Source organism: Sus scrofa, chromosome 15 (genome assembly GCF_000003025.6).
Source record: "Sus scrofa isolate TJ Tabasco breed Duroc chromosome 15, Sscrofa11.1, whole genome shotgun sequence".
In the NCBI taxonomy this organism is placed as follows: Eukaryota; Metazoa; Chordata; class Mammalia; order Artiodactyla; family Suidae; genus Sus; species Sus scrofa.
In genome coordinates this window covers 87837316-87858332 of record NC_010457.5, presented here as the reverse complement: position 1 = coordinate 87858332, position 21017 = coordinate 87837316, and the positions used below count along the sequence as shown (strand labels likewise).

Genomic DNA, 21017 nt, shown 5'->3' with positions numbered 1-21017 from the left:
TAATTCCTTTTGGAGAATTGATTTTTACCAAATGTCATGCTAACGGACTTGAGAAAATTAGCTATTTTAATAAAAACTGAATATGGTTAATTATAAATTTGGGCAATTTAATTCCAATTCTACTAAAACTATGACATGGAAAGAAGACCTTGTAAATAGTAAAGTAAAATAGTACTTTCTTATGCATTTGAATCATATTTGAGTTTCATCAATAATGGATATTCTATAGGGATTTATCATTATTATCTTTTAAAAATTATTTATTCTTTATGGAATAGATTTGTGATATTGTTTTCTATTACTGAACCCTCCCAGACACTACTATAATGAGTAAATGTTTTAGTAAAAACTACAAATTATAAAATTTATTTTTAAAATCAGTGATCACAAAATGAATCTGTATGCTATTGACATTAGAATTGCAGCTAAAAATATTAAACTGAGTTAAACTAAACTAAACTAAAACAAAACAAATATCTGAAGTCCTAACCTCAGAGATTCTGCTTCAGTAGGTCTGGGAGTAGAAAGCTTTGCTTATTTCTACTTGCTCTGCACTCTGCGCTGATTCATTGCTAGGGTGGGAGCCACTTTGTTTAATGATGCAATTTACATACAATAGGAATGGAAGAGCAGAGTAATTTGGAAAACCTTGATAAGATTAGCATCAACATTGGAAATGTAAGCCAAATAATTTTTTTCAAGTGAAATAAATTTCATTAATTAAATAAACAGGTAATATATTTTATTTAAGGAACTATATCCCTTTGCCTCTTTGCCCCACCTCTGGCAACCACCAATATATGTGCTGCATATATTGAGCTTGTTTTTTGTTTTGTTTTAGTTTCCACATATAGGTGACATCATACGGTATTTTCTTTTATTTTTTATTTTTTTATTAAAGTATAGATGATTTACAGTGTTGTGTCGATTTCTGCTGTACAGCATAGTGACCCAGTCATATATGTATATGTGTGTATATATATATATATATACACAGACACACACACACACATATATACATTCTTTTTCTCATACTGTCTTCCATCATGAGACTGATATAGTTCCCTGTGCTGTACAGTAGGACCTCACTGCTCATCCATTCTAAATGTAATAATTTGCAATGGAATAATTTGCATCTAAATATCTATCTGTTGGTACAGAGGACCAATGAATATGAAGAGGGCTAAGTTTCTCTTCTAAAAAATCTTAAGCCCTTTTTTTAGGATGTAGGTCTACGTACAGAGACAAATTACCGTGGACTCCAAAGCAATGGTTCTCAGCATTGGCTGTGTCTTACAATCACGGGGTAATTAAAAATCCTGACACTTGGGTAGGCCTATGATATCAAAATTGATTGTTGAGACTCAGGAATCTGTGTTTTTTAAAACTCTCTAGGTATTTTTTAAGTATAGCCAAGTTTGAGAACTACTACCTTAGAGAGAAGCACACGGAAGAGGGAGGTCTGTTTGAAGATGAATATTAAAGGACGATTAGGCTTTTGACAGGCAGGTAAAAGAAAGAAAGGATATCAAGAAGATGGCATAGCATAAGCAAAGGCATGAGAATACAGAAGTGCTTGAAGTGTTTGGGAGAGTTTTGCTGAAAGGGAGAATTCCTGAATGGCCAGCAGAGAGCTGAGCTTCTGCATGTGGAAAGATGTATGGCTGAAAGGTTGGTTGGAGCCAGTGAGTCCTGGGCTATACTGCATTTATTTTGTGAGTATGTACTGCCATCCATCTGATCTGTTGTTAAAATTGACAACCTGATGAACCAAGCTCCTGGGCTCAGTATATCCAAAATGATATTTCATCATAGAACACTATTCCACTGCAATACTCTGAACAAAAGCATCAGTTAAGTTTGGGAAATACTGCCTGTGACACTCATAGTCCTCTTAGATATTACAAGGAATATTAGAATTTTTGCAGTAAAACAAGTTTATTAACTCCAGTATGCCCCCAAATATATTTTATTTCCGTTTGATGCTTATTAGTATTTTCAGAAAATAATGTTTCAAGGTACAAATTTTTGTTCCCCTGAATTTTCCCCCAATTGGCTTTTTATTTTTCTGAAATTGTTTTAGCTAGTATTTTTTCCTGCTTTAATTATTTCCTTTCTTATTTATATTTTCTAGAATATAGTCTGACCCCCGGACATTTCTCCAAAGTTAACATTTTTATCTACTTTTCGAGAGGCATAGGCAAAAAAAGTTGCCTAGTTAAGAGAATAGTTAATGTTCTATTACATAACTGGGATGGTGTGAATTGTAAAAAAAGGAAAAGAAATATTTTGAAAAGATTTGAGAAATGATGAACAATGTCACATTATTGAAACAGCTGAGGGCAAATTAAGAAATAACAGATGGGAGTTATGTGTGGATTATCACACCCAGGTATCACTGTACACACAAGTTTGGCAGCGTTTTACCCAGCTCTTGTGCTTTTTAAAAAAGCACTGCCCTTGAATTCACGCTTGATGAACTGAAGACTATTCAAAATCTACAAATAACATCAGTTTGATTAGTGATGGTTTTATGCTTGTGTAGAATCCAATATCAAAGGTTTAAAAAATTGTTTTTACATTTGTTATACTATTCGCTCACACAGTATCCTTATGAAATAGAAGGAAAACTATAAATCCCTATTTCATAGGTGAAGAAAGAAATTGAAACTCAAGTGGTCACAGCAAGTCAGAGTACTGATGTTAAGAACAAGCAATTAAGTGTGGCTTCCATTACAGATTGTATCTTTATAGCAAATAATGTTAGGAGACCTTACTGTATATGTCAGGCCAGCTATACAATTGTTCCTCAAGGTATAACCCATTCTCACTTGGCAACGAAATCACTTGAATCATTAAAAAAAATTTAGCTACTCAAAATTATTTAAAATATATGTTATACATGAGCATTTTCTTCTCTAACAGTGAAGAAACAAAACAAACAAAAAAAACAAAGTAAATTACCATGTGTTGTTTGAGCCACATAATTTACTGTGATGACTGTACAGACAGAGGCTTGACATGTCACACATGAGGCCCTCACTATGAATTTTAGGATATAGAATACTGCCTATAGAAGAAGTAAAGAAAGAGGAGGAAATAGAAAGATAAAGTTCACTCAGTTACTTTGAACGTATTTCTAAACAGAAGAGATTTGTTTCTACCATTATAAACTGCATTTCACTAAGTAACAGAGACTCTCGCAGATCCTGAAGGATGTGGCTTCTAGATTGTGTAAGACCACAACTATATTTCACTGTGACTTCATTATGATTTCATTAATAGAAATGATTAAAATATAATTTGACAGTAGCCACCTTATTAATCTCTTTTAGGCTTTACTTTCTGTAAACAGTCTAATGTTTTGATGGCATTTTATTTTAATGTATTTAAGATCATTCTTGAGTGCCATAAAAATTCCATGTTTTGTTATTTTAAAATATTTTACTTTATTGTAATTTTTTTTCTAAAATATCCTACTAAGAATCTATTTTCTGGAGGGAAAATAAATCCCACATTCTATTAGGCAAACAATACAATACTTTATAAAGCTCTTTTCTCTGTCTTAAGAATCAAATATTTATAAAATTGTAGTAAAGGATATTTATTTTTGTGGTACAGAGTGATAAAGACACAATTTATTAAAAAGACATTGTATTTCTAGAATAGATCTTTTATTTCTCAATATTTCTTTATTTAAACAATGGAAAGCACTTTATGACGACATTCCCAGGAGCTAACTAGCTATTGTTACTAAATAACCATTGACCTAAACCTTCTATAAAAATTCTTATTAATTCTGTATACCAGCTTTTAGACAAACTCATACAGAAGTTGTATTGCTAAAGGTGAATAATTTTGATCAGTGTGTATAATAAAGAAAATTTATTTTGCTTAATCTTTCTTTTTACCTACCAAGACTTTGTTCCCCTCTCTCTTATTAGCCCAGTTGGATATTGAGCCTCACTTACCCATTTAATGGAGGCTATGTCAGTGCTGCCACTGGTTGAGGACCCTAGTTTATATCTCATTTCTTAAGTTGTTTCTCTTTTCAATGTCAAAAAAAAGTACAGTTGTTGCTCCTTCCCATTCTCTGCTTGTTTCTTTCTTCCTCTCCTGCCAGACCCCGTAATGCTTAGTTTCCTGTGTGAGAAGAGTTTATTACATACTCAGAAAACTAATGGTTATGCCCATTAGTGTGTTATCCTGAGATGTTCTACCTCCAAGTCTAAACATGAGAACAATTAAGGCCACCTTAGAGCTATGAGTCTAAATCTGAAGAGACAGTGGCCTTAGGACTTCGACTTGGAGTATCAGTTATGGATTTTGCCTTAAAAGATTGAGATATTAAGGGAAAGGTCTGAAATTCCATGTTTAAGACTTAACTTAGACTAGAATGCTTAGGTGACATATACGTAACTTATTGACTAACTTGAAGATGCTCATTCTTTTCCCTTAGGTTTTCTACTCCATGAAGTTACAGTTCAGTATCTCTTTCTTCCACTCATTATTCTTTAAAATATAGGCTGTCTGTTGCTTCCATATCCTATCATTTACTTTTCCATTCCCTTGCAAATCTATATACTTTCATAATCTAAACTATCTTCTCTGCTAAGTGCTTCATAAATTTACATTTGTAGATCTCAGCTATATCCTGAGTGACATCTGAATGGCCTCCTGATACCTGATATTAATCTATACCAAAGAGATTTATTATAACACACGCTTAGTCTATAGTAAGTTCAGGAGCATATTGTGTATGTCTCTCCAAACTTAGTCTCTTGCAGTACTAGAGTCCCATGAGATTTAGTTGTTTTATGTACACATATACACACACATTTTACTACACTATTTCCTATAACCTTATTAGGTTTATGTAAAATGTAAATATTAAGAGGATGATATGATAGTGTTTCCTAAGCTGACAGTGGAACCCTCTTTGTGTTAAATATCTACAAAGATATTAAAATCGCCAGTAAACTGTTGTTTGAGAAATATTTCTTAGATGAATGGTCTAAGCCTAGTGCTTTGTTGATAGCTGTTAAGGAAGGCATAAAATATTCCCCTGTCCTTTTACTCCTCTTGTCACTTGGACTTGAAATCTCAATTATTTTTGATACCGCTCTACTTCTTGTTTTCCATAACAAAACAAATATCAAGTCCTTTCAGTTACGTCCTTACAAAATTACATATTTCTCTCCACTTTCCTTTTTGACTTTTTATATCAAAACCTCTTCCCCCTCTCTAAAATGGTATGATATTTTCCATATTAAACCTCTAATCTCCACCCCTCCCTGTCACAGTTCCTTGTTTCTAGAGTTATCAAATTAGTCTTTAGAGCTTTGGCATGGTTATGTCACTACTTTATTCCATAATTTGCAATGATCCTTCATTTTCAAACAAATGAAATATTTACTCTTATGCATTCCAAACACTTTATACCTACTTTCCATTTACTTTGTCTCCTTCCTGAGACAGGTTCTAGGCTACAGTCTTATGCTTCCCTCCCTGAGCCTATGTCCACTCTGTTTCCTCTGCTTCAATATTTATCCTCCATCTCCTGTCTGAACTTACTCTCTGTCCTCCTCTAGGCCTCAAGGCCTAATTCAAATACTCCTCTTTGCAAAGCATTCCTTCAGTCTTCCAGCAAAAATAAGCTTCTCTTCTCTTGGGCTTTAATGATGGTAATACTTTTTTTCTTGTAGCTCTGTATTTCTGAGCATATTTGCAAGAAATTGGTATCATTTTTTTGGCCACGCTTGTGGCATAGGAAAGTTCCCAGACCGAGGATTGAACCCATGCCATAGCAGCATCCCAAACTGCCACAGTGACAATAACCAATCCTTAACGTGCTGAGCCACAAGATAACTTCCCCAAAAAATGATATAATTATTTATTATTTAGTGCATATCGTATCTTCCTCTAGTATGAATTCGTTGATAACTGAGACTTTGTCATATTTACAGAATTATAAAATAATCAGATTGAAAAAACCTGGCATGTAGTGCAACTCTCTTATTTCATAGATGAATAAATAGAAAACTTTAAGACATGAAATGTTTTGACCAAGTTCTCATGACTACAGAGTCAGGACAGAGTCAGGACTAGAACACAAGCCTTAACTCTGAATCCGGTGCTCTTTCTAATCTAATTTCTTTGCACTCTTATTCTTCCCGCCCAATGTAATAATATCTACTAAACATCCACTGTGTTCCATGGATTTTTACCTACATTGTAGCTAATCGTAAAAGTAATACTAGAATATGGGCATTCATATCCTTATAATGCAGATAAAGAAACTGAAGTTCAGTGAAGTTAAATAAGTTGCTTGGGTAGAAAAGTTTGAAATCAAATCTAGGTCCCAGGGCCTATGCTCTAGGGTCAAAGATTGAGAAAAGGAGGGCTATATAGTTTAAGGTGGGAGTTTGGAGTAGTTACGTTAGGACCCTGAATTAGATTGGCACCTAAGGACTAAGTCTCAGGTTTTGAAATGATTATATTTAGTTGTCAGATAATGCAGATTAAAATCATAATAAAGTGTAATGGTGTGCCTTCTGGAATGGTTAAAATATGAAAACCAAAAATTTACCAATGGCTAGTGATGCTTGCAGTAGAATTTCTCAGCCTCGGTACTATTGACCTTTAAGACCAAATCTTTGTTGCAAGGGACTGTTGAGCAGCATCTCTGGTCCCTATCCACATGATGGCAGTCACATCCCCACAGCTGTGATGATGAAATAAGTTTCCAGGCATTAACATATATTTCTTGTGCTATAAAACCATGCCTAATTGAAAATCCACTGATTTAGAGAAATCAAAACTCTCATACATGATTGGTAGGACTGATAACTCTTTGCAGTATCTGCTAATGCTCAATGTATGTATACCTGGAAGATTTACTCCTTAGGTGTTTACTCAAGACAAGTACATACATATCACATGTCTATCAAATGCTTGTACTAGCATGTTTTTAAAAGCACAGTTTATAATAAACTAAAACAAAATACCATCAAATGCTCATCAACAGTAGAAGGCATAAATACATTGTGTACAATACTATAAAGTAATGAGAAATAATGAACCAAAAATACATGCAGTAATATGGGCAACTATCGCAAAGATCTATCGAATGAAAGAGGCCAGACACAAAAGAATACATATTGTATGATTCCATATAGGTATTAAAAAACAAAAAGTGGTTATCTTTGGAATCCTTGGAAGAGAGCATGAGAGAAGATTCTGGGCACTGGCAACATTCTTTTTAATTAATTAATTAATTTATTTATGTAGCTCCTGTTTAACATGGGTATATTTAATTTTCAAAAATTTATCAAGCTAACACTTAGAATTTATGTAATTTTCAGTATGAATGTTATAATCTAGTAAGAAGTTAGAAAAAAAAACTAGAGCATTTTCTATTTGGGGAAAGACACCCAAACTCCATATAACTGAGTACAGATAAAGCTTCAGAGAAAACCCAGTGGCAGTGCTAGAGCAGCTGTGAGGGGGATACACTTTGTAAATGACTCTAGCATGGTGTGGGTGGGCATAAAAGGAATGAAAAACAGTTCTCTTTTGTGCCCTGTTAATGGAAATCTATCAAAGAAATTATAAGTAAATGTAGAGAACAATTAGAAGTTGATGGGCATACATTTAATTTTTAAATCTTCTATGTTTATCCACATATGTTGTGAGTCTCATTATTCTACATTATTAATGAAACTGATTATACTATTCTCATGAAGTCAAGTTGGAGAAATGGAAATGCTTTACACATAATGACACAGACCATGTGATCCCAGGTATGTTCATTATATGGCTACGTATTAATTGTATTGCAATTTTTATGTGTTCATTAGAGAGGTACTCCCACGTTCACATTTAGATTGCCATTCATTATTTTATAGTTAGGAACAGTTCAAACCAAGATACAGGCTTTATTTAAGATAAATTGCACTAGTAAATGTTTATTCTTAGTTACAAACTGTGGGTGCATTTTAGAATGGTAAATTAGTTGAGCTGTTTATTACACAGTTTTTAATTTTTTTGCAAATTTATTCTTATGAAGTATAAATTTAGGAACCATTCATTAGGGGGTATCATATGGAAAATCTACTCTGAAGATGGGAGAAACCAGGGAGCTTATCTTTCTGGCTATCTAGTTAAGTTTGAGTTCAAATTTGAGACTAATCACTGAAGCCATTACTTCATATAGGTGGAGATTTCTAGCAGATTATTCACAATCTAGAAGTGAAGCTGGAGTCAGATTTAGGAGACACTTGAAGAAAGATGCTAGCTGAAGAAGGGGAAAACATCAGATTTCAAAAAAGAGAAGTTACAGAGACAAGGAACAAGGGTTAAAGAAATACACTAGAGAAATGGTGAGTGTTAGGAATAAAAAGGAGAATTAGAAAGGAATTAGACACCAGAGAGCCACAGGGCAGCAACTGACCAGTAGTAAACGTGGAAGAAAAGGGCTACTCTGGAGCAGGTCTGTGTCTGTCCAGCCTCTAGCTAGTGAGACACATGGCTTTACCACACTTACCTCCAGTTTTCTCTCTTCAAGGTGAGTGAATTGGCCTCAAGTGGATTTCACAGCTCCTGAATTTTGTGAACACTTTTTGTGAGAATGAGCAAAGGCCATAGTTTGATCTTTGTTGATAACATTTAAGTGCGACCTTTAGAAAAATAGAAGCAGGAAGTGGTGTAGTCCTAAAGAAGGGGCAGTGAGTGTAGATCATTTATACGAACAGTTTGTAAGAAATTAGATTGGCAGTAGGAAAGGTATCACAATTAATTTTAAATGTATTTTAGGAAAATAAAATAAACCCTTTATTTAATCCCCTTATCACAAGTAATGGCTGCCCAAGGAATTCGAAATATTTAGGAGTCTGCAACAGATGGCAGGTGCAGGGTCAAGGCTAAGGAATAATCATATTAATTAAGTTGAATAAGCACCTAAGGTGTGAAAGTTCCTTTTCCTTTGGTATGTATATAAGATATGTCATTCTAGTGAGTATTTTTAAAGTTAAAAAATTAATAGTGAACCTCAGAAAGGTTACCTGGCTTGCTTAAGATCACACATCTAGGAAGTAGCAGAGTCAGAATTCAGACTCACATCTGCCAGACTACACAATCCATGAAAAGTCTAAATACCTTGTATTGTCTCAAATAGCTGGGAGTAATAGTGGGGGGTGGGGGTAACATATGGAGGGAATATTTGGGTAGCTGCTGTATTTTTATTGACAAGTACTTAAAAATTATTTTTACATGAATTAATTGACTAAGTTCCATTGGTTCAAACCGCCTGGGCACTTGTCCTTGTGTGCAGGCACCACGAACTGACATTTTCTATAGAGAATTTAAAAATAATAATAACCTGCTAAAACTCAGACTGCTTTTTATTATTACAGTGTGTCAGCAGTGCTAAATAATATCAGCTCCATGTTGGTCTAACTCCTAAATAATTGCTTGTGGTATTGAGTTTTAATTATCTACATACCTATATACATTATGATGGAATGCATGCATATATCATATATATATATATAGTGTGTCTGTGTATACATATATTTTATATATACATACATATATTACTTATTCTTTAATAAACATTGTATTCTTCCTGGGAGATACTTTAGGGGAAATTCCAGTTGCTCCCTAGTCTCCCAGCACATGCAGGGTCCACTACACACATTTGTTTCAAGAGGAAGCAGTCAGCCAGGTTTGGTTTTTGGTCACTGGGCTATAATTTAGTTTAAATACACTGTTTAAAATGTGTTGAAGAAAGCAAAAACTGTACTTCACTCAGACACAAACAATTCTGAGCAATTATAAACTTTGGAAAAGTTTACCAAGTATAATACAAATTTATGCAGACTTTTCTGGTGAAGATATTTTAGTGGCTTTTTTTTTTTTTTTTTTTTTTTTTTTTACCACAGAGGCACTTGAAAGCTGTTGGAATCAATCCTGAAGAAACAAAGACATGAACAGCATTTATTGTGAAATGGGATTTCGTAAATCTCTGCCAAACTTAACTTGAAAGCTTTTTCTATATATTTTTATATCTGTTGCTTCATGTGAAGAAAATAGTTTAAAAATAAAATTAGTAAAAAATTATCTTTTGAATTACTCTGAGTGAAGATAGTCTGACAAATCTAGCTGTACTGTCTACTGAAGATGAATATGTGAAGATCAATTTTGACAGCTTTGTTGAAAATGTGCAGAAGTTAAGGCTCAAAACAAAAACTATAGGGAATTCCCGTTGTGGCTCAGTGGGTTATGAACCCGACTAGTATCCATAAGGATGTGGGTTTGATCCCTGACTTAGCTCTGTGGGTTAAGGATCTGGCATTGCCATGAGCTGTGGCATAGGTCACAGACAGGGCTTGGATCCTTCATTGCTGTGGTTGTGGCATAGGCCAGCAGCTGTAGCTCCGATTCAGTCCCTAGCCTGGGAACTTCCATATGCTGTACCTGCAGCCCTAAATTGTCAACCCCCAAAATCCAAAACTATGATATTATTGATTTCTTTAATAGAGTACCCTGTAGATGTAGTTTTGTTGCCTTTAAAAAATCAGTCCATCGCTTCTTCATTTTTCTGTAATATCTCTAATATATTTTAAAAATTATTTATATTTGTCTATGTACATACCATACAATATCAATTAGAGAAAATGTTTACTATCTACATTTCCTTTTCTGGCCATTATTAATATTTGTCTCATTTCATGATTATTTCCAGAATAATTTTTCATACATATTAGGGATGTATTAGAAAACGATTCAGTCTGAATGTCCAACATGCTAAGTATGCCACTGAATATAACTAAGAGTATTTTTTTAAAACCTTGAATGATTGTGGGAAACAACTTTTTTTTTTTGGTTTCCGCCAGAGTTCTGAACATAGCAGTTGATAATACGTACTTATTGAATGAAAAGACAAATGATGAATGAATAATAAACAAATGCTTAAAATAAGCCATGTTTCGTCTGCTAGCATTACTGGAAATTAGTATTTTTACTCTGAGCCCAAGAACCTAAAAATAATTTGACTGCTAATCAAAATTACTTCTTTAGGTTTATGGCTGAAGTTGAAAACTGCTAAATAAATGCAGTAAACTTCAGAATTTTAAAAATCTGCTTCCCTAAAAATACTCTGTAAAAGATTTTGGAATTTTGGGTCTGGCTTGAGCTTTTGTTTTTTCATCTGTAAATTTAGGGTAATAATAGGAGTTCCATATAGGGTTGAAATGGTGGTAAAGTGAGGCAATATATAGAGAAGACTTAGTGCTAAAAATAGTCCAAGCATTTGATAAATAATAGCTACTGTGATCACACAGAAACTTAAGATATTTTTGCTAAATATATTCTAACCTAAAATGGGTCCAAAAAACTTCCCACTTGAAAAGAGAAAATATTTATAAGTCAACGTTTTTTACTTTAACAAATTTGAGGACACTAGGATTTGGTGACTATAGCTTTTGATAGAATTGAGTGAAAGCCAGAAAATGATGAAAATCGGAAAGAAATTAAAGACATAAAGTGAGAGAAAGGAACCAAATCTTCTCTGAGAGACGTAGTTACGTTTTCCTGCCAGCTAAGTTTATGTCAGGAGCATTTAACAAAATGCTGTCTAGAACGTAGGCTCATGAGTTGCAGGGTTCCAGTGATTCTGGTGGCGTTCTGCAGTGTAGGCAGTAGTAGGCTCCCTTTCAGTAGCAGCTCTGACTTCCTGTTCTCCTCATATAAATGATACTGGAGAAGTAGAAGAATAATAATTTATTTATATCTTTAATTTCCTATGTATTTCTCATTTTATCCTAGGATAGGGCTGTACCACTCTATCTTATAAATTTGTATACTTTCAAAACTCTATTCTCAGTCATGCTGATGCCATCTGCAGATATAGTTGCAACATCCCTTGACTACCACTAAGTGTACACCAGTTTTGGGTGATTCATTCTGTTGTCATTTGGGTATTATTGACCCATAAGTAGACTATCTTTACTGCTAGCTTGTTTTGATAAAAACGATAGTCCCCTCTCATATTTTTCCTTTGGGCCACTACAGAAATAACAAATCTAACTACGTAGGGTATTTCTATAATTCATACACATTCCTCTTCTACTGTTTTAAATTTAAATCTGATATAAATCCTGGGGGAGGAGGCAGCATCTATTATTATTCCTACACATATTACGAGTGAGATTAGTATAGGCTTGAGATTGTAAGTGCAGAATCAGGAGTTACATGGTTAGTAGGCAGTGAATTTCCATCAAGAGCACTTTATATTTTTGATAGAAGTTTGTAGTGAAAATGCTGTTTGTAGTTGAACAGTATTGGATTGAGAAGTTGCAGTATACAATTGATAAAAGCTAACTAGGAATTTGAATTTTATTTCAAAACCAAGCCTGGATTACCATATTTGCTTTTTCAAAATTTCTGTTGAACAAATAATCAATTTAAGGGAGTGGTTTTATTATTACAATAGTAACTCCACAAGTGATTAGTAAGCAACTCTGAATTTTGTGGGACACATTTTTCACCAGTGCAGTAGTTCTGTAGGGTTGGGGATAGGGGACAGGTTGGCCACGAGTAGAGTGGCAATCAGTAAAGATATATGCCCTAATCTGGACCTTGACAAGCAGTCTTCTTTTATTTTCATTTGTAAACATTGTGAGACTAAACAGTTCATTTTTCTCTTGACTTCTCAGTCCTTGATCACTAGCCTAAACTTATAATGCCTCTCTATTATGTGATGTACTGAAATTCAAACTCCCCCACTGCTTGCAACTTGGTGAATTTCATTTAGAGATGTTATTCTGTAAACCAAAATGGAATAGGTTGACAATTTAAAAATCATCGTGGGCTGGCAGGAGAGCTATCTGTAGCTTCAAATAACCTATTACAAATTTCTGTTTTCCTAGCTCACTGATCAGCAAAGTCACAGGATGACTTTTTAGTAGTTTACTTAAATGTTGATCCGTAACTTTCTGATTCAGAAATTTATCTTCCTAGAAGGGAGAGTGTCTTCAGAATTATCCAGTAAAGAATAATCTTATTGTCAGATCTCTTTTCAGTTTTTCAACTTTCAAATTCAATCATGTAATTTATATACTCGGTTAATTGTAGTAGTTACATTTTCTGGATTAGAACTGAGTACCAGTTATCAAATTTAATCCCCTAAATTTGAACTCCCTAAATTAATTAGATTAGAATTATATAATGCTAATGTCAACTTTTTGCCTGTAGAGTCATGAAATAGAAAATACAAATGATAAGTATTATAATCTTATGTCTAAAAATAAGAATGAGCAGTCGAGTAACTGAATGGTACTTGAAATCACAGTATATAATCAGCTTCATGATCTTTTAGATTTAGAAACTATATTAGATATTTAATACTATCCAATCCCTTAATTATATTACTCTTAATTGAATACTTTTGGTTGGGGGGGGGAGGATCTCAAATAGAATTTAAAAGAATTTACAATGTTAATAGCTCATAGCATTGTTTTGTAATGTTTTCCAACCCCTGACTCTTTGCCAGCTTCAATTCACTATGTAAATGATAGCTGATTTACTATAGTAGAGGACTGTGTTGCCAGGATTTTATAATACAAAGAATGCCAGAATCTTTAATTTTTCTAATGCTACAGTATATGATAGATTAAGATAGATAAGAGGAGCTTTAAGATCAGAATACATGCTTATCAAGTGTTTCAGTTTTCATGTTTCTAATTACAAATTAGTTACACACAGAACATAAAAACCACTTGATTTTATAAATTGAGACATATTTTTAGATTGACTTCTCTTCATGTATTAGCTAAGCTGTCTTGGTATAAACTGTGCACAATTGCACATTTGTAATGCACATTTTAATTGTGTTTGCAGACATAAATTTATAGGCATCAGAAAGATTTTGGTTCTTTGATGTTCATCTAATGAATGAATGACACTGAATTCAGATACCTTATAAAGACACCATTCCCAAGCAGCATGAATGTACTGCCTCCTAAAGTTAATCTAAAACATATCCAAATCCACAAATAGTAATACAAGATATTAAGATGGGAAGCATCACAAATTAGTAGGTGACTCTTTGCCAACAAGTAATACTAAAGAAATACTGTGAATTTATTGAGAAGAAGGATTAAGGACTAAGTGGAAGAGTCAAGAAAGACTTTGTGAAGGAGGTAGAAAATAGTTTGCACCCTGAAAGGGAGTGGGAGCCAGATAGTTGAAGAAAAAGTGGATTAGACTTTTTAGTGGGGGTATGCTTAGCGAATAGACCAAACACATCAGATGTTTCAGGCATGGTGAGTTGGCTGTTGTAACTGAGGTTAAGGATTAATTTAATTGGATTTACATAGTGTTTCTCAATTCATTGAGAACAGCATGAACAGCATGCAGTTCATCTGAAGGCCCTGTTAAAATGTAGATCCTAAATCAGTAGGTCCAGGCTGGGTTGCAAGATTCTGCATTGCCAAGAAGCCCTTAAGTAATGCTGTTGCTGATCTTCTTTCTGGACCACATTTAAACAGTGGAGTGTTAGATTTTATCTCCAACCCTTCACTTTATAATTTTGCTTGGAAAATTTAATTAGAACTTAAGCACAGATGAGGCTTGATTCTGCCATGGTTTCAAGATGTTCTGGTTCTACTTTCTATCTTCCTGCCTCTTCATGTAGTTTCTGACATCTGTTAGATTGGATTTTATCATCTCATTCCTGGTTTCTTCCTCAGTACTTTTTTTAGATCAGTTCTAGTAGGCTCTTCTTTGACACCTGTGTGATTGCTCACCCTGCAGTGCCCTAGTGCTTTCTTCCTGATATCTTCTAGGATAGCTAACCCTTACCTTTTGTTTAGCACCTCATTTTGAATCTCCTCATCTATGCTCTGTCTCTGGTCTCCCCAGACACCATGCCCATGTTCCTGGTCTGAAACTGTCTATAAAGTCAAAAGGATAATGACACTATTTATTATCCTTAATAGAATGAAATTCTATTAATTACTGATTAGTTAAAACATTATTTAATTAAAACTCTCCCCAAAGGCTTATGATTTCCAGTCAAGAAAGTTGAATGACAGCAGTAAAAATATATCTGTTCCATTCTGTATTTGAATTTTGTTTCTGGATATGAGGAACTTGAAAAATTGACTAAAATTGTAATTGTCAGATGAGAGAAAAATTTGGACTTCTATTTTTTTTAATATAGAAGGGTCTTATGACCTTTGGCATGCCATAGGAGTCACCTCCCTTGAAACTTAGTTTATGGGATATAAAGAATTTTATTTATTCTCATAGTGATTTCCTCTGCTCTTCTCCTGTGCCATTTGTCAAAAGAAATCCAAGAAAGTAAAAGGTTTGGGGCTTGGATGAACTTCTATCTGTAGTATAGAACTTGGCTTACTCTATATTTACTGAAGCCATTTTCAAACCATACTTTTTCCTTGTAGAATATGAATTTTTAAAACATGTGTTCTTGTTGATATGTGATACCCCAAGTTGAAATTGGCCTTTTGTCATATTCTGTGCATGAACGCCTTGGAGGATGTACAGTTTTTTCATGTACCCTTATGATTCATAAGGACTTATAGCAAAAAGTGAAACCAGTGGAATAATTAAAACTCCCCTTTAGTAGTAATTTATGTTTTGCGCTAGACTTGGAAGGCCAGAAATGCTCTGACATTTTGAGAAAAGTGGTATTTTCTACTAAGCATTGTGGAAAAAAATCTCTGTGGCAGGTTTAGAGCAGGTGGACCAAGAGAGTGCCTGCCATTTTTCATCTCAGCAAGTGGTCCTTCTCTTGCCTGCTGTTGTGGACTCAGCTTCCTAACCTTTTCCCCAACCTGTCCTTCCTTTCATTATATCAAACTCAAAATATATAATTTCAATTTCTCTTCTTGCTGCAAGAGAATGATTCCTTTGAATAAAAACATTGTTACACTTAGTCCTTTAGTGGCTTAATTTGAAAACTCCCCTTGGGTTTGCCCTTGAAAGTCACCTGAAAGGCTAATTAGGGCCACAGCACCTAGGGTGACATCCAGAGACTCCTGCAAGTAAAGCTGTAAGGAGGTGTGAGTCAGTCATCATATGCAAGCACTGAAAGCTCTTTCTGCTGCCATAAACAAAGGCACGTCATCATGCAGCATTATTCCTACAGAATTTATCTAGAAATTATTATAATTTAAAATGGAACAAGCATTTTTTACTTGATAGACGTATATTCTAAAATGTAAAAATCTGGAGTTCCCATCATGGCGCAGTGGAAATGAATCTGACTAGGAACAATGAATGAGGTTGCCGGTTTGATCCCTGGCCTCGCTCAGTGGGTTAAGGATCTGATGTTGCCATGAGCTGTGGTGTAGGTCGCAGACGCAGCTCCCATCTGGCATTGCTGTAGCTCTGGTGTAGGCCGACGGCAACAGCTCCAATTAGACCCCTAGCGTGGGAACCTCCATATGCCGCAGGGGCAACCCTAAAAAGAGAAAAGGCAAAAAAAAAAAAAAAAGAAAGAAAGAAAATAAAATGTAAAAATCTATTGCCACCATGTCAGAGAGGTTGCTAACTTGAAACAATGCTTAGGAAAAGAAAAAGGAAATTTTTAGTTTGCTCAGTATCTGCTATGCATTAAGGACACTTTTCATTTAATCATGGGAAAAGCACAAACATCTTGATGGAAATGTGTTCAGTGATATGGACAAGGTATTAAAGATTAAAATCAATTAGTACTAATTATTATAAATTATCCTATGGTCAAGCTATTCCATAGCTATTAAAAATGAAATAAATTTCTGTATTAATCTGAAAATATTGCTAAAATATATTAATGTTGAAAAAGTGAGCATGTTAAAATTCTACATTAGAATAGTTTCACTAAAAAAGAATAGGATTTATTCTTAAATTTTTTGTATATGTAAATATATATAAATGGTTTATAAATTGAGCATTGAGAAAGTTGTAGAGGGCACATACCATACTAAAATGTTGATTAGCTTAGAGGGATGGAACTGGTAAAAGGAATGAGAACATACTAGCTTTTAAATTTATACCCCCACTAATGTATATAAATATATATATAAAACATTTTAACTCTTTAGAATAGCATGTATTAATTTTATTATTCAAAAAATTAAAAAATTGAGATCATATCAGTAGTTTCTGGGTTTGAACAGTTGGGGGAGGCTTTGACACAAAAGGGAAACATGGGGGAATTATTAATATATAATTATTCTGTATTATGAGTGTAACAGTAAGTGATGATACATGAATCTGCATATACCAAAATTCAATGAATTTTACATCAAAGAAACACATTTTATCTTACGAGAGTTTGCAAGAAACTCTAAAAATCAGTGAAGGAAAAAAACAATGAATTTTTTTTTAAATGCTGAGGAATAGGTAGTAAAAAATAGTCCTTTCAAATCTACTAATTATAGACTTGACTGAAAAACAGTTTTTTTCAAGAGGAAACTTCTATTTTGTAAAAACGTAAGGGTTATTTTCCAATTTGAGTCATTGATGGTCAGGAGAGTAAGTCAGTTAATCAATAGGTTTGGTCAATAGGTATTATTTACCTGGTTGGTTTTAAAAATAGCTAAGCTAATACTGAGAACAGTTTAGTAATTTACTCAGAACGACATAGTTAATAGGACTTCAAGGTGAAATCCAAACTTTGAAAACAGAGGTCAGGATTTCTGAAAGTAAAAAATACATAGAATACAAACTATTTGTATGAATTAACTATAATAAGTCAGCAAAGAAAAAAACTAGCAGGATTTGAGGTAACAATATACCCCTTTATAGTAAGAGTAATAAAACTATCTTTAGACATAAGTAGTTAGTCATAGCTTACATCTACCTTGGCACTGCTGTAGGCTCTGTGGATGCAGTGATCACAAATTATTGGGATCATCTAAGTGTGTTGTTCAATTCAGGTTGGGATCATCTAAGTGTATTGTTCAATCCAGGAAGGTGAAAATAAAGTAATATAATATTTTTACAAAGAATCTTAATTCAACTCTTCAAAAGAATTTGACCTATACACTTGCAAAAATTCATTAAAAAATGAAATAGTAGTGGGTAGAGTCAATGGTAAATGATTCAACATATTGTTACTGTAGTTAAAAAAAGTATACTAAATTTGAAATGTTTGTTAGTGCTACGTTCACATCCTATGACATTTTGGAACCCTGCATTTTCATGTCAATAGGTGTTAAGTGGCAAAGTTCAGAGTTTCATAGTGAAGGTTGACAGTTTGCATTGTAATTCATGGATGTGTCTATTTCCAGTAATGATAGTGAATATTGAATGTCTGTCTTCCTTTTAAGTGATTATAATTCAAGAGGGCACATTTTAAATATAAACCGTTTTACAAGAGTAAAATAAGAATTTCCTTACTGGCTTCGTCTAACTCAAGATTTTTAATTTTTTTTTTTTAATTTCATCTTGTTTTTCTTTTTCAGTGCCACTTTCCTTTTTGCCCCACCTATCCAAACCATGTGCATCCATTCTGAGCTGAAAGTTTGAAAATTTTCACGTAAACCCCCTTGGAAATAACACTTTTTATTTTCTGAAATTGTACTATACTTAGAATAGAGTATTTTGTTGTTGTTGTTGTTCAATGCAAGTTAATTTCATCTCTCCAGACTGTGAGTAAGGTGCAGAGACTCTGTCAGGCTCATTTGACATTTCCCTAGCATCCCCTTCACTCAGTCAAGTAGGACCTAATCACCTTCTCCACTCAAGGTAGCACACTAGCTGGGGAAGGAGACACAAAGATGAGCTAAAACTTGTCTTGCTTTTAAAGAATTTATTATTTAGTAGGAGTGATAAAACTTGTGCATGTTATTACTCCAGTAATAGACTTTGGTTGGTACAAAGTGATGAAGAGACAAAAAGACATTGGTACAATTGGTGGAGGATATTTTTTGTGATTAATTGCTGAAACATTAAGTGAAACTACTCTTCTAATCTGGTTTCTTATCCCGGAAAATTTCCCTTATGTCTGGTACTAACACTAATTAAAAAATTATATGTAACTTTTCTGGAAAAGAATTTAGTGAAAAATACCATTTTTCTACTGTATAGCACAGGGAACTATATCCACTTTCTTGGGATAGACCATAATGAGAGATAATATAAGAAAAGGAATATATATGTATGTATAACTGAGTCATTTTGCTAAACATCAGGAATTGGCACAATATTTTAAATCAACTATCCTTTAATTTTAAAAAATATTTTCAAAATACCATTTTTTTTAGAATTATACATTTTCCCCCTACATTACAATGTCCCTGAAATCAGATTGTCTTTTAATACATGATGTCTTACAGTACCATTTGAGGAGATGGCAACCATGATATTAGGTTAAATATATGAAATTGTTCAAAAAAAAAGATGTTGATATTCAATAGTTTTTGAGCTACAAAAGTAGCAGTTTTATATGACGTAATTGTCAGCCCATTTGTAAATTTTGTTATTTCTGTTCATCTTCTCATCACCTCAGTTAGTGATGTTAAGTATATTGTTATTATACATACTGAGTTTTTGCCCCTCAAAATATCCTAAGCAAAACATTCTAGAAATGGCGCTGAAATAAAAAGTGATTTTACATGCAGAAAGGCATGAAAACAGTAGTGGGGCCTATATTTGACTTTGGAACATATATTTATTATGGAGTAAATTACTTTATCCATTTTCTTGCAAAGCAGTAATGAAATGCTTGAAAAGATCTTAAAAGTAAGAAACTCACAAGTAGATAAAACTGTATGTGCTATGTTGTTTCTTAGATGTATGTACAAATATTGAATTTTACTGTCCAGCCAGTGTAACTGAAAATAATACCAATTGCCAAATCAACTGGATTGATAAAATAAATGCCATGGTGATGATAAGTGTGCCAAAGCAACCACCCAGTGTCATACTGGGATTTTGTAAAAGCATTTTGTTATAGTTTAAGTGACAATTTTTGTTTCTTTTTAGTGGTAAGAAAATAATAGTTTTACAATGATGATATTTTAGATTCAGAGCAATAGAATAATGTAGGTATTTGTTTTTCTTTGCAAAAATTTTAAAAAGTTATTTTCACAAATTATACTCTATAGAAAAACAGACTCTTTAAATACCTAAATCTTTTGTAGAAAATTCAATTAGCATATTTTTTTAATCCATCAAGGCTAAAATGTGATTTCATTTACTTCTCCTTTCTATTGTATTAGACATAACTTTTATTTTTAAAGTTTCTTTATATTTATAAAAATTCAAATAAATTTTAATATACTAATCATTCATTTCCTGTTACTGATATGATCTCTGTCCTCAATGAGTCTACAATCCATACAGAGATGAGTTAAGTTATAATTCAAAATGATACTTGAGATGACAGAATATATATGGTAAGATAACCAGTATAGATACGAAGTGCTTAGAATTCAGAAATAGAGATTTGAGGGTGGAAAAAGAATTTCAGGAGGGATTTTTGTATCTTGAAAGATGGGTGGGAAAGTGTTTATTCATGTCCTGCGTCCATTTTTAAATATGATTATTTACCTTTTTGCTGTTGAGTTACGTGAGTTCTCTGTATATTTTGGTATTACCCCTTTGTTAATCTGATAGCTATATGGTTTGCAAATACTTTCTCCCATTTCTTAGATTGCTTTTTTCTTTTTTTAGGGCTGCACTTGAAGCATGTGGAAGTTCCCAGGCTAGAAGTCAAATCAGAGCTGCAGCCACTGACCTATGCTACAGCAATGCTAGATGCCATATCTGAGCTGCGTCTGTAGCCTATACCACAGCTCATGACAATGCCAGATCCTTAAACCACTGAGTGAGGCCAGGGGTTGAACCCACATCCTCATGTATATTACTCAGGTTCATTACCACTGAGCCACAATGGGAACTCCTTTTTCATATATATATATATTTTTTTTTCCATTATAGCTGGTTTACAGTGTTCTATCAATTTTCTCCTGTACAGCATGGTGACCCATTTACACATACATGTA

The 21017-nt window shown here is 33.6% G+C and overlaps 1 protein-coding gene and 1 long non-coding RNA gene across 14 annotated transcripts in view; both read left to right on the top strand.

Moving 5' to 3' along the window:
* The window catches only part of PDE1A (phosphodiesterase 1A), a 346020-nt gene that overhangs the window by 106736 nt on the left and 218267 nt on the right, over positions 1-21017 (top strand). The gene's annotated exons all lie outside the window — the stretch shown is intronic.
* LOC110257054 lies at positions 1009-16501 on the top strand. Its single transcript, XR_002339226.1, has 2 exons — positions 1009-7802; positions 9942-16501. It is a non-coding gene; the product is annotated as an uncharacterized LOC110257054 (long non-coding RNA).